This window comes from Idiotropiscis lumnitzeri, chromosome 16 (genome assembly GCF_059441095.1).
Source record: "Idiotropiscis lumnitzeri isolate Australia: NSW breed Sydney's pygmy pipehorse chromosome 16, RoL_Ilum_1.0, whole genome shotgun sequence".
NCBI lineage: Eukaryota > Metazoa > Chordata > Actinopteri > Syngnathiformes > Syngnathidae > Idiotropiscis > Idiotropiscis lumnitzeri.
In genome coordinates, this window is record NC_142406.1 from 7732866 (window position 1) to 7757949 (window position 25084).

At 45.4% G+C, this 25084-nt stretch overlaps 19 non-coding genes across 19 annotated transcripts; all 19 read left to right on the plus strand.

Annotated features, from left to right (window-relative positions):
• The first annotated feature begins 1631 nt into the window (after positions 1-1631).
• Positions 1632-1705, plus strand: trnat-agu (transfer RNA threonine (anticodon AGU)). The gene has a single exon. It is a non-coding gene; the product is annotated as a tRNA-Thr (tRNA).
• Positions 1706-6884: 5179 nt separating this feature from the next.
• Positions 6885-6958, plus strand: trnan-guu (transfer RNA asparagine (anticodon GUU)). Its single transcript has one exon. It is a non-coding gene; the product is annotated as a tRNA-Asn (tRNA).
• Positions 6959-8399: 1441 nt separating this feature from the next.
• trnan-guu (transfer RNA asparagine (anticodon GUU)) lies at positions 8400-8473 on the plus strand. Its single transcript has one exon. It is a non-coding gene; the product is annotated as a tRNA-Asn (tRNA).
• A 3947-nt stretch (positions 8474-12420) lies between these two features.
• Positions 12421-12494, plus strand: trnan-guu (transfer RNA asparagine (anticodon GUU)). The gene has a single exon. It is a non-coding gene; the product is annotated as a tRNA-Asn (tRNA).
• A 692-nt stretch (positions 12495-13186) lies between these two features.
• On the plus strand, positions 13187-13260 carry trnat-agu (transfer RNA threonine (anticodon AGU)). The gene has a single exon. It is a non-coding gene; the product is annotated as a tRNA-Thr (tRNA).
• A 923-nt stretch (positions 13261-14183) lies between these two features.
• Positions 14184-14257, plus strand: trnan-guu (transfer RNA asparagine (anticodon GUU)). The gene has a single exon. It is a non-coding gene; the product is annotated as a tRNA-Asn (tRNA).
• A 432-nt stretch (positions 14258-14689) lies between these two features.
• Positions 14690-14763, plus strand: trnat-agu (transfer RNA threonine (anticodon AGU)). Its single transcript has one exon. It is a non-coding gene; the product is annotated as a tRNA-Thr (tRNA).
• A 923-nt stretch (positions 14764-15686) lies between these two features.
• Positions 15687-15760, plus strand: trnan-guu (transfer RNA asparagine (anticodon GUU)). Its single transcript has one exon. It is a non-coding gene; the product is annotated as a tRNA-Asn (tRNA).
• Positions 15761-16439: 679 nt separating this feature from the next.
• Positions 16440-16513, plus strand: trnan-guu (transfer RNA asparagine (anticodon GUU)). The gene has a single exon. It is a non-coding gene; the product is annotated as a tRNA-Asn (tRNA).
• Positions 16514-17684: 1171 nt separating this feature from the next.
• On the plus strand, positions 17685-17758 carry trnan-guu (transfer RNA asparagine (anticodon GUU)). The gene has a single exon. It is a non-coding gene; the product is annotated as a tRNA-Asn (tRNA).
• A 446-nt stretch (positions 17759-18204) lies between these two features.
• Positions 18205-18278, plus strand: trnan-guu (transfer RNA asparagine (anticodon GUU)). The gene has a single exon. It is a non-coding gene; the product is annotated as a tRNA-Asn (tRNA).
• Positions 18279-18697: 419 nt separating this feature from the next.
• trnan-guu (transfer RNA asparagine (anticodon GUU)) lies at positions 18698-18771 on the plus strand. Its single transcript has one exon. It is a non-coding gene; the product is annotated as a tRNA-Asn (tRNA).
• Positions 18772-18943: 172 nt separating this feature from the next.
• On the plus strand, positions 18944-19017 carry trnan-guu (transfer RNA asparagine (anticodon GUU)). Its single transcript has one exon. It is a non-coding gene; the product is annotated as a tRNA-Asn (tRNA).
• A 925-nt stretch (positions 19018-19942) lies between these two features.
• On the plus strand, positions 19943-20016 carry trnan-guu (transfer RNA asparagine (anticodon GUU)). The gene has a single exon. It is a non-coding gene; the product is annotated as a tRNA-Asn (tRNA).
• Positions 20017-20202: 186 nt separating this feature from the next.
• trnan-guu (transfer RNA asparagine (anticodon GUU)) lies at positions 20203-20276 on the plus strand. Its single transcript has one exon. It is a non-coding gene; the product is annotated as a tRNA-Asn (tRNA).
• A 186-nt stretch (positions 20277-20462) lies between these two features.
• Positions 20463-20536, plus strand: trnan-guu (transfer RNA asparagine (anticodon GUU)). Its single transcript has one exon. It is a non-coding gene; the product is annotated as a tRNA-Asn (tRNA).
• Positions 20537-20708: 172 nt separating this feature from the next.
• Positions 20709-20782, plus strand: trnat-agu (transfer RNA threonine (anticodon AGU)). The gene has a single exon. It is a non-coding gene; the product is annotated as a tRNA-Thr (tRNA).
• Positions 20783-21705: 923 nt separating this feature from the next.
• trnan-guu (transfer RNA asparagine (anticodon GUU)) lies at positions 21706-21779 on the plus strand. Its single transcript has one exon. It is a non-coding gene; the product is annotated as a tRNA-Asn (tRNA).
• A 2104-nt stretch (positions 21780-23883) lies between these two features.
• On the plus strand, positions 23884-23957 carry trnan-guu (transfer RNA asparagine (anticodon GUU)). The gene has a single exon. It is a non-coding gene; the product is annotated as a tRNA-Asn (tRNA).
• The last annotated feature ends 1127 nt before the right edge of the window (positions 23958-25084 follow it).

Sequence of the window (25084 nt, forward strand, 5' to 3'; positions counted from 1 at the left end):
AAGGCTTGTTGGTTCAAGTTCACTAGGACAAAGTCAAGGGATTCTGAGTGCTCTTCGTGGCAACTCCTTTGGCAAAGAATTGGCTAATATGTGTAAAATCTTAGCAGTGGACATGTCTCTGTGGCGCAATCGGTGAGCGCGTTCGGCTGTTAACTGAAAGGTTGGTGGTTCAAGCCCACCCAGGGGCGCACGAGTGGACTTCAGTTTTTAAATTTAATATAGCTTTGCTCATTCGTTTGTGAACTGAAGGGTTGGTGGTTCAAGTTCACTGGGACAAAGTCAAGGGATTCTGAGTGCTCTTCGTGGCAACTCCTTTGGCAAAGAATTGGCTTATATGTGTAAAATCTTAACAATACATTTCCTATTGTACATGTCTCTGTGGCGCAATCGGTGAGCGCGTTCGGCTGTTGACTGAAAGGTTGGTGGTTCAAGCCCACCCAGGGACGTGCACAAGCATTATGGTTTTCAAATTTGGTCTTGGTTTGCGCATTCGGTTGTGAACTGAAGGTTTAGTGGTTCAAGCTCACCTGGGACCAAGACAAGGGTTTCTGAGTGCCCTTTTGCTGCAATGACTTTGGCAAAGAATTGGCTTATATGTGTAAAATCTTAACAATAGATATCTTATTTTACATGTCTCTGTGGCGCAATCGGTGAGCGCGTTCGGCTGTTAACTGAAAGGTTGGTGGTTCAAGCCCACCCAGGGACGCACGCGTGGACTTCAGTTTTCAAATTTAATATAGCTTTGCTAATTCGTTTGTGAACTGAAGGGTTGGTGGTTCATGTTCACCTGGTACAAAGTCAAGGGTTTCTGAGTGCCGTTTCTTGGCGAAGAATTGGGATATATGTGTCTAATGTAATATTAGTAATCCCCTGCATATGTCTCTGTGGCACAATTGGTGAGCGCGTTCAGCGAGTAACTGAAAGTTTGGTGGTTCAAGCCCATCCAGGGACGCACACAAGGATTTTGGTTATCAAATTTTATATCGGTTTGCACATTCGGTTGTGAACTGAAGGGTTGGTGGTTCAAGTTCACCTGGGACAAAGTCAAGGGATTCTGAGTGCTGTTCGTGGCAAATCCTTTGGCAAAGAATTGGCTAATATGTGTAAAATCCTAGCTGTAGACATGTATCTGTGGCGCAATCGGTGAGCGCGTTCGGCTGTTAACTGAAAGGTTGGTGGTTCAAGCCCACCCAGGGACGTGCACAAGCATTTTGGTTATAAAATTTGGTATTGTTTTGCACATTCGGTTGTGAACTGAAGGTTAAGTGGTTCAAGCTCACCTGGGACAAAGACAAGGGTTTCTGAGTTCCCTTTTGCTTCAATGACTTTGGCAAAGAATTGGCTTATATGTGTAAAATCTTAACAATAGATATCCTATGGTAAATGTCTCTGTGGCGCAATCGGTGAGTGCGTTCGGCTGTTAACTGGAAGGTTGGTGGTTCAAGCCCACCCAGGGACGCTTGCGTGGACTTCAGTTTTCAAATTTAATATAGCTTTGCTCATTCGTTTGTGAACTGAAGGCTTGGTGGTTCATGTTCACCTGGTACAAAGTCAAGGGTTTCTGAGTGCCGTTTCTTGGCGAAGAATTGGGATATATGTGTCTAATGTAATATTAGTAATCCCCTGCATATGTCTCTGTGGCGCAATTGGTGAGCGCGTTCAGCGAGTAACTGAAAGTTTGGTGGTTCAAGCCCATCCAGGGACGCACACAAGGATTTTGGTTATCAAATTTGATATCGGTTTGCACATTCGGTTGTGAACTGAAGGGTTGGTGGTTCAAGTTCACCTGGGACAAAGTCAAGGGATTCTGAGTGCTGTTCGTGGAAAATCCTTTGGCAAAGAATTGGCTAATATGTGTAAAATCCTAGCTGTAGACATGTCTCTGTGGCGCAATCGGTGAGCGCGTTCGGCTGTTAACGGAAAGGTTGGTGGTTCAAGCCCACCCAGGGACGCTTGCGTGGACTTCAGTTTTCAAATTTAATATAGCTTTGCTCATTCGTTTGTGAACTGAAGGCTTGGTGGTTCAAGTTCACTGGGACAAAGTCAAGGGATTCTGAGTGCTCTTCGTGGCAACTCCTTTGGCAAAGAATTGGCTAATATGTGTAAAATCTTAGCAGTGGACATGTCTCTGTGGCGCAATCGGTGAGCGCGTTCGGCTGTTAACTGAAAGGTTGGTGGTTCAAGCCCACCCAGGGGCGCACGAGTGGACTTCAGTTTTTAAATTTAATATAGCTTTGCTCATTCGTTTGTGAACTGAAGGGTTGGTGGTTCAAGTTCACTGGGACAAAGTCAAGGGATTCTGAGTGCTCTTCGTGGCAACTCCTTTGGCAAAGAATTGGCTTATATGTGTAAAATCTTAACAATACATATCCTATTGTACATGTCTCTGTGGCGCAATCGGTGAGCGCGTTCGGCTGTTAACTGCAAGGTTGGTGGTTCAAGACCACCCAGGGACGCTCGCGAGGACTTCAGTTTTCAAATTTAATATAGCTTTGCTCATTCGTTTGTGAACTGAAGGGTTGGTGGTTCAAGTTCACTGGGACAAAGTCAAGGGATTCTGAGTGCTCTTCGTGGCAACTCCTTTGGCAAAGAATTGGCTAATATGTGTAAAATCTTAGCAGTAGACATGTCTCTGTGGCGCAATCGGTGAGCGCGTTCGGCTGTTAACTGAAAGGTTGGTGGTTCAATCCCACCCAGGGCCGTGCACAAGCATTATGGTTTTCAAATTTGGTCTTGGTTTGCGCATTCGGTTGTGAACTGAAGGTTTAGTGGTTCAAGCTCACCTGGGACCAAGACAAGGGTTTCTGAGTGCCCTTTTGCTGCAATGACTTTGGCAAAGAATTGGCTTATATGTGTAAAATCTTAACAATAGATATCCTATTTTACATGTCTCTGTGGCGCAATCGGTGAGCGCGTTCGGCTGTTAACTGAAAGGTTGGTGGTTCAAGCCCACCCAGGGACGCACGCGTGGACTTCAGTTTTCAAATTTAATATAGCTTTGCTAATTCGTTTGTGAACTGAAGGGTTGGTGGTTCATGTTCACCTGGTACAAAGTCAAGGGTTTCTGAGTGCCGTTTCTTGGCGAAGAATTGGGATATATGTGTCTAATGTAATATTAGTAATCCCCTGCATATGTCTCTGTGGCACAATTGGTGAGCGCGTTCAGCGAGTAACTGAAAGTTTGGTGGTTCAAGCCCATCCAGGGACGCACACAAGGATTTTGGTTATCAAATTTTATATCGGTTTGCACATTCGGTTGTGAACTGAAGGGTTGGTGGTTCAAGTTCACCTGGGACAAAGTCAAGGGATTCTGAGTGCTGTTCGTGGCAAATCCTTTGGCAAAGAATTGGCTAATATGTGTAAAATCCTAGCTGTAGACATGTCTCTGTGGCGCAATCGGTGAGCGCGTTCGGCTGTTAACTGAAAGGTTGGTGGTTCAAGCCCACCCAGGGACGTGCACAAGCATTTTGGTTATAAAATTTGGTATTGTTTTGCACTTTCGGTTGTGAACTGAAGGGTTGGTGGTTCAAGTTCACTGGGACAAAGTCAAGGGATTCTGAGTGCTCTTCGTGGCAACTCCTTTGGCAAAGAATTGGCTAATATGTGTGAAATCTTAACAGTAGACATGTCTCTGTGGCGCAATCGGTGAGCGCGTTCGACTGTTAACTGAAAGGTTGGTGGTTCAAGCCCACCCAGGGACGTGCACAAGATATTGGTTATCAAATTTGGTATCGGTTTGCACATTCGGTTGTGAACTGAAGGTTAAGTGGTTCAAGCTCACCTGGGACAAAGACAAGGGTTTCTGAGTTCCCTTTTGCTTCAATGACTTTGGCAAAGAATTGGCTTATATGTGTAAAATCTTAACAATAGATTTCCTATGGTAAATGTCTCTGTGGCGCAATCGGTGAGAGCGTTTGGCTGTTAACTGAAAGGTTGGTGGTTCAAGCCCACCCAGGTACGTGCACAAGCATTTTGGTTATCAAATTTGGTATCGGTTTGCACATTCGGTTGTGAACTGAAGGGTTGGTGGTTCAAGTTCACCTGGGACAAAGTCAAGGGATTCCGAGTGCTCTTCGTGGCAAATCCTTTGGCAAAGAATTGGCTAATATGTGTAAAATCTTAGCAGTAGACATGTCTCTGTGGCGCAATCGGTGACCGCGTTCGGCTGTTAACTGAAAGGTTGGTGGTTCAAGCCCACCCAGGTACGTACACAAGCATTTTGGTTATCAAATTTGGTATCGGTTTGCACATTCGGTTGTGAACTGAAGGGTTGGTGGTTCAAGTTCACCTGGGACAAAGTCAAGGGATTCCGAGTGCTCTTCGTGGCAAATCCTTTGGCAAAGAATTGGCTAATATGTGTAAAATCTTAGCAGTAGACATGTCTCTGTGGCGCAATCGGTGACCGTGTTCGGCTGTTAACTGGAAGGTTGGTGGTTCAAGCCCACCCAGGGACGCTTGCGTGGACTTCAGTTTTCAAATTTAATATAGCTTTGCTCATTCGTTTGTGAACTGAAGGCTTGGTGGTTCAAGTTCACTGGGACAAAGTCAAGGGATTCTGAGTGCTCTTCGTGGCAACTCCTTTGGCAAAGAATTGGCTAATATGTGTAAAATCTTAGCAGTGGACATGTCTCTGTGGCGCAATCGGTGAGCGCGTTCGGCTGTTAACTGAAAGGTTGGTGGTTCAAGCCCACCCAGGGACGTACACAAGCATTATGGTTTTCAAATTTGGTATTGGTTTGCGCATTCGGTTGTGAACTGAAGGTTAAGTGGTTCAAGCTCACCTGGGACCAAGACGAGGGTTTCTGAGTGCCCTATTGCTAAAATGACTTTGGCCAAGAATTGGCTTATATGTGTAAAATCTTAACAATAGATACCCTATTGTACATGTCTCTGTGGCGCAATCGGTGAGCGCGTTCGGCTGTTAACTGCAAGGTTGGTGGTTCAAGCCCACCCAGGGACGTGCACAAGCATTATGGTTTTCAAATTTGGTATTGGTTTGCGCATTCGGTTGTGAACCGAAGGTTTAGTGGTTCAAGCTCACCTGGGACCAAGACAAGGGTTTCTGAGTGCCCTTTTGCTGCAATGACTTTGGCAAAGAATTGGCTTATATGTGTAAAATCTTAACAATAGATATCCTATTTTACATGTCTCTGTGGCGCAATCGGTGAGCGCGTTCGGCTGTTAACTGAAAGGTTGGTGGTTCAAGCCCACCCAGGGACGCACGCGTGGACTTCAGTTTTCAAATTTAATATAGCTTTGCTAATTCGTTTGTGAACTGAAGGGTTGGTGGTTCATGTTCACCTGGTACAAAGTCAAGGGTTTCTGAGTGCCGTTTCTTGGCGAAGAATTGGGATATATGTGTCTAATGTAATATTAGTAATCCCCTGCATATGTCTCTGTGGCGCAATTGGTGAGCGCGTTCAGCGAGTAACTGAAAGTTTGGATGTTCAAGCCCATCCAGGGACGCACACAAGGATTTTGGTTATCAAATTTGATATCGGTTTGCACATTCGGTTGTGAACTGAAGGGTTGGTGGTTCAAGTTCACCTGGGACAAAGTCAAGGGATTCTGAGTGCTGTTCGTGGAAAATCCTTTGGCAAAGAATTGGCTAATATGTGTAAAATCCTAGCTGTAGACATGTCTCTGTGGCGCAATCGGTGAGCGCGTTCGGCTGTTAACTGAAAGGTTGGTGGTTCAAGCCCACCCAGGGACGCTTGCGTGGACTTCAGTTTTCAAATTTAATATAGCTTTGCTCATTCGTTTGTGAACTGAAGGCTTGGTGGTTCAAGTTCACTGGGACAAAGTCAAGGGATTCTGAGTGCTCTTCGTGGCAACTCCTTTGGCAAAGAATTGGCTAATATGTGTAAAATCTTAGCAGTGGACATGTCTCTGTGGCGCAATCGGTGAGCGCGTTCGGCTGTTAACTGAAAGGTTGGTGGTTCAAGCCCACCCAGGGACGCACGCGTGGACTTCAGTTTTCAAATTTAATATAGCTTTGCTAATTCGTTTGTGAACTGAAGGGTTGGTGGTTCATGTTCACCTGGTACAAAGTCAAGGGTTTCTGAGTGCCGTTTCTTGGCGAAGAATTGGGATATATGTGTCTAATGTAATATTAGTAATCCCCTGCATATGTCTCTGTGGCACAATTGGTGAGCGCGTTCAGCGAGTAACTGAAAGTTTGGTGGTTCAAGCCCATCCAGGGACGCACACAAGGATTTTGGTTATCAAATTTTATATCGGTTTGCACATTCGGTTGTGAACTGAAGGGTTGGTGGTTCAAGTTCACCTGGGACAAAGTCAAGGGATTCTGAGTGCTGTTCGTGGCAAATCCTTTGGCAAAGAATTGGCTAATATGTGTAAAATCCTAGCTGTAGACATGTATCTGTGGCGCAATCGGTGAGCGCGTTCGGCTGTTAACTGAAAGGTTGGTGGTTCAAGCCCACCCAGGGACGTGCACAAGCATTTTGGTTATAAAATTTGGTATTGTTTTGCACATTCGGTTGTGAACTGAAGGTTAAGTGGTTCAAGCTCACCTGGGACAAAGACAAGGGTTTCTGAGTTCCCTTTTGCTTCAATGACTTTGGCAAAGAATTGGCTTATATGTGTAAAATCTTAACAATAGATATCCTATGGTAAATGTCTCTGTGGCGCAATCGGTGAGCGCGTTCGGCTGTTAACTGGAAGGTTGGTGGTTCAAGCCCACCCATGGACGCTTGCGTGGACTTCAGTTTTCAAATTTAATATAGCTTTGCTCATTCGTTTGTGAACTGAAGGCTTGGTGGTTCAAGTTCACTGGGACAAAGTCAAGGGATTCTGAGTGCTCTTCGTGGCAACTCCTTTGGCAAAGAATTGGCTAATATGTGTAAAATCTGAGCAGTGGACATGTCTCTGTGGCGCAATTGGTGAGCGCGTTCGGCTGTTAACTGAAAGGTTGGTGGTTCAAGCCCACCCAGGGACGTACACAAGCATTATGGTTTTCAAATTTGGTATTGGTTTGCGCATTCGGTTGTGAACTGAAGGTTAAGTGGTTCAAGCTCACCTGGGACCAAGACGAGGGTTTCTGAGTGCCCTATTGCTGAAATGACTTTGGCCAAGAATTGGCTTATATGTGTAAAATCTTAACAATAGATACCCTATTGTACATGTCTCTGTGGCGCAATTGGTGAGCGCGTTCGGCTGTTAACGGAAAGGTTGGTGGTTCAAGCCCACCCAGGGACGCTTGCGTGGACTTCAGTTTTCAAATTTAATATAGCTTTGCTCATTCGTTTGTGAACTGAAGGCTTGGTGGTTCAAGTTCACTGGGACAAAGTCAAGGGATTCTGAGTGCTCTTCGTGGCAACTCCTTTGGCAAAGAATTGGCTTATATGTGTAAAATCTTAACAATACATATCCTATTGTACATGTGTCTGTGGCGCAATCGGTGAGCGCGTTCGGCTGTTAACTGAAAGGTTGGTGGTTCAAGCCCACCCAGGGGCGCACGAGTGGACTTCAGTTTTTAAATTTAATATAGCTTTGCTCATTCGTTTGTGAACTGAAGGGTTGGTGGTTCAAGTTCACTGGGACAAAGTCAAGGGATTCTGAGTGCTCTTCGTGGCAACTCCTTTGGCAAAGAATTGGCTTATATGTGTAAAATCTTAACAATACATATCCTATTGTACATGTCTCTGTGGCGCAATCGGTGAGCGCGTTCGGCTGTTAACTGCAAGGTTGGTGGTTCAAGACCACCCAGGGACGCTCGCGAGGACTTCAGTTTTCAAATTTAATATAGCTTTGCTCATTCGTTTGTGAACTGAAGGGTTGGTGGTTCAAGTTCACTGGGACAAAGTCAAGGGATTCTGAGTGCTCTTCGTGGCAACTCCTTTGGCAAAGAATTGGCTAATATGTGTAAAATCTTAGCAGTAGACATGTCTCTGTGGCGCAATCGGTGAGCGCGTTCGGCTGTTAACTGAAAGGTTGGTGGTTCAAGCCCACCCAGGGACGCACGCGTGGACTTCAGTTTTCAAATTTAATATAGCTTTGCTAATTCGTTTGTGAACTGAAGGGTTGGTGGTTCATGTTCACCTGGTACAAAGTCAAGGGTTTCTGAGTGCCGTTTCTTGGCGAAGAATTGGGATATATGTGTCTAATGTAATATTAGTAATCCCCTGCATATGTCTCTGTGGCACAATTGGTGAGCGCGTTCAGCGAGTAACTGAAAGTTTGGTGGTTCAAGCCCATCCAGGGACGCACACAAGGATTTTGGTTATCAAATTTTATATCGGTTTGCACATTCGGTTGTGAACTGAAGGGTTGGTGGTTCAAGTTCACCTGGGACAAAGTCAAGGGATTCTGAGTGCTGTGCGTGGCAAATCCTTTGGCAAAGAATTGGCTAATATGTGTAAAATCCTAGCTGTAGACATGTCTCTGTGGCGCAATCGGTGAGCGCGTTCGGCTGTTAACTGAAAGGTTGGTGGTTCAAGCCCACCCAGGGACATGCACAAGCATTTTGGTTATAAAATTTGGTATTGTTTTGCACATTCGGTTGTGAACTGAAGGGTTGGTGGTTCAAGTTCACTGGGACAAAGTCAAGGGATTCTGAGTGCTCTTCGTGGCAACTCCTTTGGCAAAGAATTGGCTAATATGTGTGAAATCTTAACAGTAGACATGTCTCTGTGGCGCAATCGGTGAGCGCGTTCGACTGTTAACTGAAAGGTTGGTGGTTCAAGCCCACCCAGGGACGTGCACAAGATATTGGTTATCAAATTTGGTATCGGTTTGCACATTCGGTTGTGAACTGAAGGTTAAGTGGTTCAAGCTCACCTGGGACCAAGACAAGGGTTTCTGAGTGCCCTTTTGCTGCAATGACTTTGGCAAAGAATTGGCTTATATGTGTAAAATCTTAACAATAGATATCCTATGGTAAATGTCTCTGTGGCGCAATCGGTGAGAGCGTTTGGCTGTTAACTGAAAGGTTGGTGGTTCAAGCCCACCCAGGTACGTGCACAAGCATTTTGGTTATCAAATTTGGTATCGGTTTGCACATTCGGTTGTGAACTGAAGGGTTGGTGGTTCAAGTTCACCTGGGACAAAGTCAAGGGATTCCGAGTGCTCTTCGTGGCAAATCCTTTGGCAAAGAATTGGCTAATATGTGTAAAATCTTAGCAGTAGACATGTCTCTGTGGCGCAATCGGTGACCGCGTTCGGCTGTTAACTGAAAGGTTGGTGGTTCAAGCCCACCCAGGTACGTGCACAAGCATTTTGGTTATCAAATTTGGTATCGGTTTGCACATTCGGTTGTGAACTGAAGGGTTGGTGGTTCAAGTTCACCTGGGACAAAGTCAAGGGATTCCGAGTGCTCTTCGTGGCAAATCCTTTGGCAAAGAATTGGCTAATATGTGTAAAATCTTAGCAGTAGACATGTCTCTGTGGCGCAATCGGTGACCGTGTTCGGCTGTTAACTGGAAGGTTGGTGGTTCAAGCCCACCCAGGGACGCTTGCGTGGACTTCAGTTTTCAAATTTAATATAACTTTGCTCATTCGTTTGTGAACTGAAGGCTTGGTGGTTCAAGTTCACTGGGACAAAGTCAAGGGATTCTGAGTGCTCTTCGTGGCAACTCCTTTGGCAAAGAATTGGCTAATATGTGTAAAATCTTAGCAGTGGACATGTCTCTGTGGCGCAATCGGTGAGCGCGTTCGGCTGTTAACTGAAAGGTTGGTGGTTCAAGCCCACCCAGGGACGTACACAAGCATTATGGTTTTCAAATTTGGTATTGGTTTGCGCATTCGGTTGTGAACTGAAGGTTAAGTGGTTCAAGCTCACCTGGGACCAAGACGAGGGTTTCTGAGTGCCCTATTGCTAAAATGACTTTGGCCAAGAATTGGCTTATATGTGTAAAATCTTAACAATAGATACCCTATTGTACATGTCTCTGTGGCGCAATCGGTGAGCGCGTTCGGCTGTTAACTGCAAGGTTGGTGGTTCAAGCCCACCCAGGGACGTGCACAAGCATTATGGTTTTCAAATTTGGTATTGGTTTGCGCATTCGGTTGTGAACTGAAGGTTTAGTGGTTCAAGCTCACCTGGGACCAAGACAAGGGTTTCTGAGTGCCCTTTTGCTGCAATGACTTTGGCAAAGAATTGGCTTATATGTGTAAAATCTTAACAATAGATATCCTATTTTACATGTCTCTGTGGCGCAATCGGTGAGCGCGTTCGGCTGTTAACTGAAAGGTTGGTGGTTCAAGCCCACCCAGGGACGCACGCGTGGACTTCAGTTTTCAAATTTAATATAGCTTTGCTAATTCGTTTGTGAACTGAAGGGTTGGTGGTTCATGTTCACCTGGTACAAAGTCAAGGGTTTCTGAGTGCCGTTTCTTGGCGAAGAATTGGGATATATGTGTCTAATGTAATATTAGTAATCCCCTGCATATGTCTCTGTGGCGCAATTGGTGAGCGCGTTCAGCGAGTAACTGAAAGTTTGGATGTTCAAGCCCATCCAGGGACGCACACAAGGATTTTGGTTATCAAATTTGATATCGGTTTGCACATTCGGTTGTGAACTGAAGGGTTGGTGGTTCAAGTTCACCTGGGACAAAGTCAAGGGATTCTGAGTGCTGTTCGTGGAAAATCCTTTGGCAAAGAATTGGCTAATATGTGTAAAATCCTAGCTGTAGACATGTCTCTGTGGCGCAATCGGTGAGAGCGTTCGGCTGTTAACTGAAAGGTTGGTGGTTCAAGCCCACCCAGGGACGCTTGCGTGGACTTAAGTTTTCAAATTTAATATAGCTTTGCTCATTCGTTTGTGAACTGAAGGCTTGTTGGTTCAAGTTCACTAGGACAAAGTCAAGGGATTCTGAGTGCTCTTCGTGGCAACTCCTTTGGCAAAGAATTGGCTAATATGTGTAAAATCTTAGCAGTGGACATGTCTCTGTGGCGCAATCGGTGAGCGCGTTCGGCTGTTAACTGAAAGGTTGGTGGTTCAAGCCCACCCAGGGGCGCACGAGTGGACTTCAGTTTTTAAATTTAATATAGCTTTGCTCATTCGTTTGTGAACTGAAGGGTTGGTGGTTCAAGTTCACTGGGACAAAGTCAAGGGATTCTGAGTGCTCTTCGTGGCAACTCCTTTGGCAAAGAATTGGCTTATATGTGTAAAATCTTAACAATACATTTCCTATTGTACATGTCTCTGTGGCGCAATCGGTGAGCGCGTTCGGCTGTTGACTGAAAGGTTGGTGGTTCAAGCCCACCCAGGGACGTGCACAAGCATTATGGTTTTCAAATTTGGTCTTGGTTTGCGCATTCGGTTGTGAACTGAAGGTTTAGTGGTTCAAGCTCACCTGGGACCAAGACAAGGGTTTCTGAGTGCCCTTTTGCTGCAATGACTTTGGCAAAGAATTGGCTTATATGTGTAAAATCTTAACAATAGATATCTTATTTTACATGTCTCTGTGGCGCAATCGGTGAGCGTGTTCGGCTGTTAACTGAAAGGTTGGTGGTTCAAGCCCACCCAGGGACGCACGCGTGGACTTCAGTTTTCAAATTTAATATAGCTTTGCTAATTCGTTTGTGAACTGAAGGGTTGGTGGTTCATGTTCACCTGGTACAAAGTCAAGGGTTTCTGAGTGCCGTTTCTTGGCGAAGAATTGGGATATATGTGTCTAATGTAATATTAGTAATCCCCTGCATATGTCTCTGTGGCACAATTGGTGAGCGCGTTCAGCGAGTAACTGAAAGTTTGGTGGTTCAAGCCCATCCAGGGACGCACACAAGGATTTTGGTTATCAAATTTTATATCGGTTTGCACATTCGGTTGTGAACTGAAGGGTTGGTGGTTCAAGTTCACCTGGGACAAAGTCAAGGGATTCTGAGTGCTGTTCGTGGCAAATCCTTTGGCAAAGAATTGGCTAATATGTGTAAAATCCTAGCTGTAGACATGTATCTGTGGCGCAATCGGTGAGCGCGTTCGGCTGTTAACTGAAAGGTTCGTGGTTCAAGCCCACCCAGGGACGTGCACAAGCATTTTGGTTATAAAATTTGGTATTGTTTTGCACATTCGGTTGTGAACTGAAGGTTAAGTGGTTCAAGCTCACCTGGGACAAAGACAAGGGTTTCTGAGTTCCCTTTTGCTTCAATGACTTTGGCAAAGAATTGGCTTATATGTGTAAAATCTTAACAATAGATATCCTATGGTAAATGTCTCTGTGGCGCAATCGGTGAGTGCGTTCGGCTGTTAACTGGAAGGTTGGTGGTTCAAGCCCACCCAGGGACGCTTGCGTGGACTTCAGTTTTCAAATTTAATATAGCTTTGCTCATTCGTTTGTGAACTGAAGGCTTGGTGGTTCAAGTTCACTGGGACAAAGTCAAGGGATTCTGAGTGCTCTTCGTGGCAACTCCTTTGGCAAAGAATTGGCTAATATGTGTAAAATCTTAGCACTGGTCATGTCTCTGTGGCGCAATTGGTGAGCGCGTTCGGCTGTTAACTGAAAGGTTGGTGGTTCAAGCCCACCCAGGGACGTACACAAGCATTATGGTTTTCAAATTTGGTATTGGTTTGCGCATTCGGTTGTGAACTGAAGGTTAAGTGGTTCAAGCTCACCTGGGACCAAGACGAGGGTTTCTGAGTGCCCTATTGCTGAAATGACTTTGGCCAAGAATTGGCTTATATGTGTAAAATCTTAACAATAGATACCCTATTGTACACGTCTCTGTGGCGCAATCGGTGAGCGCGTTCGGCTGTTAACTGAAAGGTTGGTGGTTCAAGCCCACCCAGGGACGTGCACAAGCATTATGGTTTTCAAATTTGGTATTGGTTTGCGCATTCGGTTGTGAACTGAAGGTTTAGTGGTTCAAGCTCACCTGGGACCAAGACAAGGGTTTCTGAGTGCCCTTTTGCTGCAATGACTTTGGCAAAGAATTGGCTTATATGTGTAAAATCTTAACAATAGATATCCTATTTTACATGTCTCTGTGGCGCAATCGGTGAGCGCGTTCGGCTGTTAACTGAAAGGTTGGTGGTTCAAGCCCACCCAGGGACGCTTGCGTGGACTTCAGTTTTCAAATTTAATATAGCTTTGCTAATTCGTTTGTGAACTGAAGGGTTGGTGGTTCATGTTCACCTGGTACAAAGTCAAGGGTTTCTGAGTGCCGTTTCTTGGCGAAGAATTGGGATATATGTGTCTAATGTAATATTAGTAATCCCCTGCATATGTCTCTGTGGCGCAATTGGTGAGCGCGTTCAGCGAGTAACTGAAAGTTTGGTGGTTCAAGCCCATCCAGGGACGCACACAAGGATTTTGGTTATCAAATTTGATATCGGTTTGCACATTCGGTTGTGAACTGAAGGGTTGGTGGTTCAAGTTCACCTGGGACAAAGTCAAGGGATTCTGAGTGCTGTTCGTGGAAAATCCTTTGGCAAAGAATTGGCTAATATGTGTAAAATCCTAGCTGTAGACATGTCTCTGTGGCGCAATCGGTGAGCGCGTTCGGCTGTTAACGGAAAGGTTGGTGGTTCAAGCCCACCCAGGGACGCTTGCGTGGACTTCAGTTTTCAAATTTAATATAGCTTTGCTCATTCGTTTGTGAACTGAAGGCTTGGTGGTTCAAGTTCACTGGGACAAAGTCAAGGGATTCTGAGTGCTCTTCGTGGCAACTCCTTTGGCAAAGAATTGGCTAATATGTGTAAAATCTTAGCAGTGGACATGTCTCTGTGGCGCAATCGGTGAGCGCGTTCGGCTGTTAACTGAAAGGTTGGTGGTTCAAGCCCACCCAGGGGCGCACGAGTGGACTTCAGTTTTTAAATTTAATATAGCTTTGCTCATTCGTTTGTGAACTGAAGGGTTGGTGGTTCAAGTTCACTGGGACAAAGTCAAGGGATTCTGAGTGCTCTTCGTGGCAACTCCTTTGGCAAAGAATTGGCTTATATGTGTAAAATCTTAACAATACATATCCTATTGTACATGTCTCTGTGGCGCAATCGGTGAGCGCGTTCGGCTGTTAACTGCAAGGTTGGTGGTTCAAGACCACCCAGGGACGCTCGCGAGGACTTCAGTTTTCAAATTTAATATAGCTTTGCTCATTCGTTTGTGAACTGAAGGGTTGGTGGTTCAAGTTCACTGGGACAAAGTCAAGGGATTCTGAGTGCTCTTCGTGGCAACTCCTTTGGCAAAGAATTGGCTAATATGTGTAAAATCTTAGCAGTAGACATGTCTCTGTGGCGCAATCGGTGAGCGCGTTCGGCTGTTAACTGAAAGGTTGGTGGTTCAATCCCACCCAGGGACGTGCACAAGCATTATGGTTTTCAAATTTGGTCTTGGTTTGCGCATTCGGTTGTGAACTGAAGGTTTAGTGGTTCAAGCTCACCTGGGACCAAGACAAGGGTTTCTGAGTGCCCTTTTGCTGCAATGACTTTGGCAAAGAATTGGCTTATATGTGTAAAATCTTAACAATAGATATCCTATTTTACATGTCTCTGTGGCGCAATCGGTGAGCGCGTTCGGCTGTTAACTGAAAGGTTGGTGGTTCAACCCCACCCAGGGACGCACGCGTGGACTTCAGTTTTCAAATTTAATATAGCTTTGCTAATTCGTTTGTGAACTGAAGGGTTGGTGGTTCATGTTCACCTGGTACAAAGTCAAGGGTTTCTGAGTGCCGTTTCTTGGCGAAGAATTGGGATATATGTGTCTAATGTAATATTAGTAATCCCCTGCATATGTCTCTGTGGCGCAATTGGTGAGCGCGTTCAGCGAGTAACTGAAAGTTTGGTGGTTCAAGCCCATCCAGGGACGCACACAAGGATTTTGGTTATCAAATTTGATATCGGTTTGCACATTCGGTTGTGAACTGAAGGGTTGGTGGTTCAAGTTCACCTGGGACAAAGTCAAGGGATTCTGAGTGCTGTTCGTGGAAAATCCTTTGGCAAAGAATTGGCTAATATGTGTAAAATCCTAGCTGTAGACATGTCTCTGTGGCGCAATCGGTGAGCGCGTTCGGCTGTTAACGGAAAGGTTGGTGGTTCAAGCCCACCCAGGGACGCTTGCGTGGACTTCAGTTTTCAAATTTAATATAGCTTTGCTCATTCGTTTGTGAACTGAAGGCTTGGTGGTTCAAGTTCACTGGGACAAAGTCAAGGGATTCTGAGTGCTCTTCGTGGCAACTCCTTTGGCAAAGAATTGGCTAATATGTGTAAAATCTTAGCAGTGGACATGTCTCTGTGGCGCAATCGGTGAGCGCGTTCGGCTGTTAACTGAAAGGTTGGTGGTTCAAGCCCACCCAGGGGCGCACGAGTGGACTTCAGTTTTTAAATTTAATATAGCTTTGCTCATTCGTTTGTGAACTGAAGGGTTGGTGGTTCAAGTTCACTGGGACAAAGTCAAGGGATTCTGAGTGCTCTTCGTGGCAACTCCTTTGGCAAAGAATTGGCTTATATGTGTAAAATCTTAACAATACATATCCTATTGTACATGTCTCTGTGGCGCAATCGGTGAGCGCGTTCGGCTGTTAACTGCAAGGTTGGTGGTTCAAGACCACCCAGGGACGCTCGCGAGGACTTCAGTTTTCAAATTTAATATAGCTTTGCTCATTCGTTTGTGAACTGAAGGGTTGGTGGTTCAAGTTCACTGGGACAAAGTCAAGGGATTCTGAGTGCTCTTCGTGGCAACTCCTTTGGCAAAGAATTGGCTAATATGTGTAAAATCTTAGCAGTAGACATGTCTCTGTGGCGCAATCGGTGAGCGCGTTCGGCTGTTAACTGAAAGGTTGGTGGTTCAATCCCACCCAGGGACGTGCACAAGCATTATGGTTTTCAAATTTGGTCTTGGTTTGCGCATTCGGTTGTGAACTGAAGGTTTAGTGGTTCAAGCTCACCTGGGACCAAGACAAGGGTTTCTGAGTGCCCTTTTGCTGCAATGACTTTGGCAAAGAATTGGCTTATATGTGTAAAATCTTAACAATAGATATCCTATTTTACATGTCTCTGTGGCGCAATCGGTGAGCGCGTTCGGCTGTTAACTGAAAGGTTGGTGGTTCAAGCCCACCCAGGGACGCACGCGTGGACTTCAGTTTTCAAATTTAATATAGCTTTGCTAATTCGTTTGTGAACTGAAGGGTTGGTGGTTCATGTTCACCTGGTACAAAGTCAAGGGTTTCTGAGTGCCGTTTCTTGGCGAAGAATTGGGATATATGTGTCTAATGTAATATTAGTAATCCCCTGCATATGTCTCTGTGGCACAATTGGTGAGCGCGTTCAGCGAGTAACTGAAAGTTTGGTGGTTCAAGCCCATCCAGGGACGCACACAAGGATTTTGGTTATCAAATTTTATATCGGTTTGCACATTCGGTTGTGAACTGAAGGGTTGGTGGTTCAAGTTCACCTGGGACAAAGTCAAGGGATTCTGAGTGCTGTTCGTGGCAAATCCTTTGGCAAAGAATTGGCTAATATGTGTAAAATCCTAGCTGTAGACATGTCTCTGTGGCGCAATCGGTGAGCGCGTTCGGCTGTTAACTGAAAGGTTGGTGGTTCAAGCCCACCCAGGGACGTGCACAAGCATTTTGGTTATAAAATTTGGTATTGTTTTGCACATTCGGTTGTGAACTGAAGGGTTGGTGGTTCAAGTTCACTGGGACAAAGTCAAGGGATTCTGAGTGCTCTTCGTGGCAACTCCTTTGGCAAAGAATTGGCTAATATGTGTGAAATCTTAACAGTAGACATGTCTCTGTGGCGCAATCGGTGAGCGCGTTCGACTGTTAACTGAAAGGTTGGTGGTTCAAGCCCACCCAGGGACGTGCACAAGATATTGGTTATCAAATTTGGTATCGGTTTGCACATTCGGTTGTGAACTGAAGGTTAAGTGGTTCAAGCTCACCTGGGACAAAGACAAGGGTTTCTGAGTTCCCTTTTGCTTCAATGACTTTGGCAAAGAATTGGCTTATATGTGTAAAATCTTAACAATAGATTTCCTATGGTAAATGTCTCTGTGGCGCAATCGGTGAGAGCGTTTGGCTGTTAACTGAAAGGTTGGTGGTTCAAGCCCACCCAGGTACGTGCACAAGCATTTTGGTTATCAAATTTGGTATCGGTTTGCACATTCGGTTGTGAACTGAAGGGTTGGTGGTTCAAGTTCACCTGGGACAAAGTCAAGGGATTCCGAGTGCTCTTCGTGGCAAATCCTTTGGCAAAGAATTGGCTAATATGTGTAAAATCTTAGCAGTAGACATGTCTCTGTGGCGCAATCGGTGACCGCGTTCGGCTGTTAACTGAAAGGTTGGTGGTTCAAGCCCACCCAGGTACGTACACAAGCATTTTGGTTATCAAATTTGGTATCGGTTTGCACATTCGGTTGTGAACTGAAGGGTTGGTGGTTCAAGTTCACCTGGGACAAAGTCAAGGGATTCCGAGTGCTCTTCGTGGCAAATCCTTTGGCAAAGAATTGGCTAATATGTGTAAAATCTTAGCAGTAGACATGTCTCTGTGGCGCAATCGGTGACCGTGTTCGGCTGTTAACTGGAAGGTTGGTGGTTCAAGCCCACCCAGGGACGCTTGCGTGGACTTCAGTTTTCAAATTTAATATAGCTTTGCTCATTCGTTTGTGAACTGAAGGCTTGGTGGTTCAAGTTCACTGGGACAAAGTCAAGGGATTCTGAGTGCTCTTCGTGGCAACTCCTTTGGCAAAGAATTGGCTAATATGTGTAAAATCTTAGCAGTGGACATGTCTCTGTGGCGCAATCGGTGAGCGCGTTCGGCTGTTAACTGAAAGGTTGGTGGTTCAAGCCCACCCAGGGACGTACACAAGCATTATGGTTTTCAAATTTGGTATTGGTTTGCGCATTCGGTTGTGAACTGAAGGTTAAGTGGTTCAAGCTCACCTGGGACCAAGACGAGGGTTTCTGAGTGCCCTATTGCTAAAATGACTTTGGCCAAGAATTGGCTTATATGTGTAAAATCTTAACAATAGATACCCTATTGTACATGTCTCTGTGGCGCAATCGGTGAGCGCGTTCGGCTGTTAACTGCAAGGTTGGTGGTTCAAGCCCACCCAGGGACGTGCACAAGCATTATGGTTTTCAAATTTGGTATTGGTTTGCGCATTCGGTTGTGAACCGAAGGTTTAGTGGTTCAAGCTCACCTGGGACCAAGACAAGGGTTTCTGAGTGCCCTTTTGCTGCAATGACTTTGGCAAAGAATTGGCTTATATGTGTAAAATCTTAACAATAGATATCCTATTTTACATGTCTCTGTGGCGCAATCGGTGAGCGCGTTCGGCTGTTAACTGAAAGGTTGGTGGTTCAAGCCCACCCAGGGACGCACGCGTGGACTTCAGTTTTCAAATTTAATATAGCTTTGCTAATTCGTTTGTGAACTGAAGGGTTGGTGGTTCATGTTCACCTGGTACAAAGTCAAGGGTTTCTGAGTGCCGTTTCTTGGCGAAGAATTGGGATATATGTGTCTAATGTAATATTAGTAATCCCCTGCATATGTCTCTGTGGCGCAATTGGTGAGCGCGTTCAGCGAGTAACTGAAAGTTTGGATGTTCAAGCCCATCCAGGGACGCACACAAGGATTTTGGTTATCAAATTTGATATCGGTTTGCACATTCGGTTGTGAACTGAAGGGTTGGTGGTTCAAGTTCACCTGGGACAAAGTCAAGGGATTCTGAGTGCTGTTCGTGGAAAATCCTTTGGCAAAGAATTGGCTAATATGTGTAAAATCCTAGCTGTAGACATGTCTCTGTGGCGCAATCGGTGAGCGCGTTCGGCTGTTAACTGAAAGGTTGGTGGTTCAAGCCCACCCAGGGACGCTTGCGTGGACTTCAGTTTTCAAATTTAATATAGCTTTGCTCATTCGTTTGTGAACTGAAGGCTTGGTGGTTCAAGTTCACTGGGACAAAGTCAAGGGATTCTGAGTGCTCTTCGTGGCAACTCCTTTGGCAAAGAATTGGCTAATATGTGTAAAATCTTAGCAGTGGACATGTCTCTGTGGCGCAATCGGTGAGCGCGTTCGGCTGTTAACTGAAAGGTTGGTGGTTCAAGCCCACCCAGGGACGCACGCGTGGACTTCAGTTTTCAAATTTAATATAGCTTTGCTAATTCGTTTGTGAACTGAAGGGTTGGTGGTTCATGTTCACCTGGTACAAAGTCAAGGGTTTCTGAGTGCCGTTTCTTGGCGAAGAATTGGGATATATGTGTCTAATGTAATATTAGTAATCCCCTGCATATGTCTCTGTGGCACAATTGGTGAGCGCGTTCAGCGAGTAACTGAAAGTTTGGTGGTTCAAGCCCATCCAGGGACGCACACAAGGATTTTGGTTATCAAATTTTATATCGGTTTGCACATTCGGTTGTGAACTGAAGGGTTGGTGGTTCAAGTTCACCTGGGACAAAGTCAAGGGATTCTGAGTGCTGTTCGTGGCAAATCCTTTGGCAAAGAATTGGCTAATATGTGTAAAATCCTAGCTGTAGACATGTATCTGTGGCGCAATCGGTGAGCGCGTTCGGCTGTTAACTGAAAGGTTGGTGGTTCAAGCCCACCCAGGGACGTGCACAAGCATTTTGGTTATAAAATTTGGTATTGTTTTGCACATTCGGTTGTGAACTGAAGGTTAAGTGGTTCAAGCTCACCTGGGACAAAGACAAGGGTTTCTGAGTTCCCTTTTGCTTCAATGACTTTGGCAAAGAATTGGCTTATATGTGTAAAATCTTAACAATAGATATCCTATGGTAAATGTCTCTGTGGCGCAATCGGTGAGCGCGTTAGGCTGTTAACTGGAAGGTTGGTGGTTCAAGCCCACCCAGGGACGCTTGCGTGGACTTCAGTTTTCAAATTTAATATAGCTTTGCTCATTCGTTTGTGAACTGAAGGCTTGGTGGTTCAAGTTCACTGGGACAAAGTCAAGGGATTCTGAGTGCTCTTCGTGGCAACTCCTTTGGCAAAGAATTGGCTAATATGTGTAAAATCTGAGCAGTGGACATGTCTCTGTGGCGCAATTGGTGAGCGCGTTCGGCTGTTAACTGAAAGGTTGGTGGTTCAAGCCCACCCAGGGACGTACACAAGCATTATGGTTTTCAAATTTGGTATTGGTTTGCGCATTCGGTTGTGAACTGAAGGTTAAGTGGTTCAAGCTCACCTGGGACCAAGACGAGGGTTTCTGAGTGCCCTATTGCTGAAATGACTTTGGCCAAGAATTGGCTTATATGTGTAAAATCTTAACAATAGACACCCTATTGTACATGTCTCTGTGGCGCAATCGGTGAGCGCGTTCGGCTGTTAACTGAAAGGTTGGTGGTTCAAGCCCACCCAGGGACGTGCACAAGCATTATGGTTTTCAAATTTGGTATTGGTTTGCGCATTCGGTTGTGAACTGAAGGTTTAGTGGTTCAAGCTCACCTGGGACCAAGACAAGGGTTTCTGAGTGCCCTTTTGCTGCAATGACTTTGGCAAAGAATTGGCTTATATGTGTAAAATCTTAACAATAGATATCCTATTTTACATGTCTCTGTGGCGCAATCGGTGAGCGCGTTCGGCTGTTAACTGAAAGGTTGGTGGTTCAAGCCCACCCAGGGACGCACGCGTGGACTTCAGTTTTCAAATTTAATATAGCTTTGCTAATTCGTTTGTGAACTGAAGGGTTGGTGGTTCATGTTCACCTGGTACAAAGTCAAGGGTTTCTGAGTGCCGTTTCTTGGCGAAGAATTGGGATATATGTGTCTAATGTAATATTAGTAATCCCCTGCATATGTCTCTGTGGCGCAATTGGTGAGCGCGTTCAGCGAGTAACTGAAAGTTTGGTGGTTCAAGCCCATCCAGGGACGCACACAAGGATTTTGGTTATCAAATTTGATATCGGTTTGCACATTCGGTTGTGAACTGAAGGGTTGGTGGTTCAAGTTCACCTGGGACAAAGTCAAGGGATTCTGAGTGCTGTTCGTGGAAAATCCTTTGGCAAAGAATTGGCTAATATGTGTAAAATCCTAGCTGTAGACATGTCTCTGTGGCGCAATCGGTGAGCGCGTTCGGCTGTTAACGGAAAGGTTGGTGGTTCAAGCCCACCCTGGGACGCTTGCGTGGACTTCAGTTTTCAAATTTAATATAGCTTTGCTCATTCGTTTGTGAACTGAAGGCTTGGTGGTTCAAGTTCACTGGGACAAAGTCAAGGGATTCTGAGTGCTCTTCGTGGCAACTCCTTTGGCAAAGAATTGGCTAATATGTGTAAAATCTTAGCAGTGGACATGTGTCTGTGGCGCAATCGGTGAGCGCGTTTGGCTGTTAACTGAAAGGTTGGTGGTTCAAGCCCACCCAGGGGCGCACGAGTGGACTTCAGTTTTTAAATTTAATATAGCTTTGCTCATTCGTTTGTGAACTGAAGGGTTGGTGGTTCAAGTTCACTGGGACAAAGTCAAGGGATTCTGAGTGCTCTTCGTGGCAACTCCTTTGGCAAAGAATTGGCTTATATGTGTAAAATCTTAACAATACATATCCTATTGTACATGTCTCTGTGGCGCAATCGGTGAGCGCGTTCGGCTGTTAACTGCAAGGTTGGTGGTTCAAGACCACCCAGGGACGCTCGCGAGGACTTCAGTTTTCAAATTTAATATAGCTTTGCTCATTCGTTTGTGAACTGAAGGGTTGGTGGTTCAAGTTCACTGGGACAAAGTCAAGGGATTCTGAGTGCTCTTCGTGGCAACTCCTTTGGCAAAGAATTGGCTAATATGTGTAAAATCTTAGCAGTAGACATGTCTCTGTGGCGCAATCGGTGAGCGCGTTCGGCTGTTAACTGAAAGGTTGGTGGTTCAATCCCACCCAGGGACGTGCACAAGCATTATGGTTTTCAAATTTGTGGTTCAAGCTCACCTGGGACCAAGACAAGGGTTTCTGAGTGCCCTTTTGCTGCAATGACTTTGGCAAAGAATTGGCTTATATGTGTAAAATCTTAACAATAGATATCCTATTTTACATGTCTCTGTGGCGCAATCGGTGAGCACGTTCGGCTGTTAACTGAAAGGTTGGTGGTTCAAGCCCACCCAGGGACGCACGCGTGGACTTCAGTTTTCAAATTTAATATAGCTTTGCTAATTCGTTTGTGAACTGAAGGGTTGGTGGTTCATGTTCACCTGGTACAAAGTCAAGGGTTTCTGAGTGCCGTTTCTTGGCGAAGAATTGGGATATATGTGTCTAATGTAATATTAGTAATCCCCTGCATATGTCTCTGTGGCACAATTGGTGAGCGCGTTCAGCGAGTAACTGAAAGTTTGGTGGTTCAAGCCCATCCAGGGACGCACACAAGGATTTTGGTTATCAAATTTGATATCGGTTTGCACATTCGGTTGTGAACTGAAGGGTTGGTGGTTCAAGTTCACCTGGGACAAAGTCAAGGGATTCTGAGTGCTGTTCGTGGAAAATCCTTTGGCAAAGAATTGGCTAATATGTGTAAAATCCTAGCTGTAGACATGTCTCTGTGGCGCAATCGGTGAGCGCGTTCGGCTGTTAACGGAAAGGTTGGTGGTTCAAGCCCACCCTGGGACGCTTGCGTGGACTTCAGTTTTCAAATTTAATATAGCTTTGCTCATTCGTTTGTGAACTGAAGGCTTGGTGGTTCAAGTTCACTGGGACAAAGTCAAGGGATTCTGAGTGCTCTTCGTGGCAACTCCTTTGGCAAAGAATTGGCTAATATGTGTAAAATCTTAGCAGTGGACATGTGTCTGTGGCGCAATCGGTGAGCGCGTTCGGCTGTTAACTGAAAGGTTGGTGGTTCAAGCCCACCCAGGGGCGCACGAGTGGACTTCAGTTTTTAAATTTAATATAGCTTTGCTCATTCGTTTGTGAACTGAAGGGTTGGTGGTTCAAGTTCACTGGGACAAAGTCAAGGGATTCTGAGTGCTCTTCGTGGCAACTCCTTTGGCAAAGAATTGGCTTATATGTGTAAAATCTTAACAATACATATCCTATTGTACATGTCTCTGTGGCGCAATCGGTGAGCGCGTTCGGCTGTTAACTGCAAGGTTGGTGGTTCAAGACCACCCAGGGACGCTCGCGAGGACTTCAGTTTTCAAATTTAATATAGCTTTGCTCATTCGTTTGTGAACTGAAGGGTTGGTGGTTCAAGTTCACTGGGACAAAGTCAAGGGATTCTGAGTGCTCTTCGTGGCAACTCCTTTGGCAAAGAATTGGCTAATATGTGTAAAATCTTAGCAGTAGACATGTCTCTGTGGCGCAATCGGTGAGCCCGTTCGGCTGTTAACTGAAAGGTTGGTGGTTCAATCCCACCCAGGGACGTGCACAAGCATTATGGTTTTCAAATTTGTGGTTCAAGCTCACCTGGGACCAAGACAAGGGTTTCTGAGTGCCCTTTTGCTGCAATGACTTTGGCAAAGAATTGGCTTATATGTGTAAAATCTTAACAATAGATATCCTATTTTACATGTCTCTGTGGCGCAATCGGTGAGCACGTTCGGCTGTTAACTGAAAGGTTGGTGGTTCAAGCCCACCCAGGGACGCACGCGTGGACTTCAGTTTTCAAATTTAATATAGCTTTGCTAATTCGTTTGTGAACTGAAGGGTTGGTGGTTCATGTTCACCTGGTACAAAGTCAAGGGTTTCTGAGTGCCGTTTCTTGGCGAAGAATTGGGATATATGTGTCTAATGTAATATTAGTAATCCCCTGCATATGTCTCTGTGGCACAATTGGTGAGCGCGTTCAGCGAGTAACTGAAAGTTTGGTGGTTCAAGCCCATCCAGGGACGCACACAAGGATTTTGGTTATCAAATTTTATATCGGTTTGCACATTCGGTTGTGAACTGAAGGGTTGGTGGTTCAAGTTCACCTGGGACAAAGTCAAGGGATTCTGAGTGCTGTGCGTGGCAAATCCTTTGGCAAAGAATTGGCTAATATGTGTAAAATCCTAGCTGTAGACATGTCTCTGTGGCGCAATCGGTGAGCGCGTTCGGCTGTTAACTGAAAGGTTGGTGGTTCAAGCCCACCCAGGGACGTGCACAAGCATTTTGGTTATAAAATTTGGTATTGTTTTGCACATTCGGTTGTGAACTGAAGGGTTGGTGGTTCAAGTTCACTGGGACAAAGTCAAGGGATTCTGAGTGCTCTTCGTGGCAACTCCTTTGGCAAAGAATTGGCTAATATGTGTGAAATCTTAACAGTAGACATGTCTCTGTGGCGCAATCGGTGAGCGCGTTCGACTGTTAACTGAAAGGTTGGTGGTTCAAGCCCACCCAGGGACGTGCACAAGATATTGGTTATCAAATTTGGTATCGGTTTGCACATTCGGTTGTGAACTGAAGGTTAAGTGGTTCAAGCTCACCTGGGACCAAGACAAGGGTTTCTGAGTGCCCTTTTGCTGCAATGACTTTGGCAAAGAATTGGCTTATATGTGTAAAATCTTAACAATAGATATCCTATGGTAAATGTCTCTGTGGCGCAATCGGTGAGAGCGTTTGGCTGTTAACTGAAAGGTTGGTGGTTCAAGCCCACCCAGGTACGTGCACAAGCATTTTGGTTATCAAATTTGGTATCGGTTTGCACATTCGGTTGTGAACTGAAGGGTTGGTGGTTCAAGTTCACCTGGGACAAAGTCAAGGGATTCCGAGTGCTCTTCGTGGCAAATCCTTTGGCAAAGAATTGGCTAATATGTGTAAAATCTTAGCAGTAGACATGTCTCTGTGGCGCAATCGGTGACCGCGTTCGGCTGTTAACTGAAAGGTTGGTGGTTCAAGCCCACCCAGGTACGTGCACAAGCATTTTGGTTATCAAATTTGGTATCGGTTTGCACATTCGGTTGTGAACTGAAGGGTTGGTGGTTCAAGTTCACCTGGGACAAAGTCAAGGGATTCCGAGTGCTCTTCGTGGCAAATCCTTTGGCAAAGAATTGGCTAATATGTGTAAAATCTTAGCAGTAGACATGTCTCTGTGGCGCAATCGGTGACCGTGTTCGGCTGTTAACTGGAAGGTTGGTGGTTCAAGCCCACCCAGGGACGCTTGCGTGGACTTCAGTTTTCAAATTTAATATAGCTTTGCTCATTCGTTTGTGAACTGAAGGCTTGGTGGTTCAAGTTCACTGGGACAAAGTCAAGGGATTCTGAGTGCTCTTCGTGGCAACTCCTTT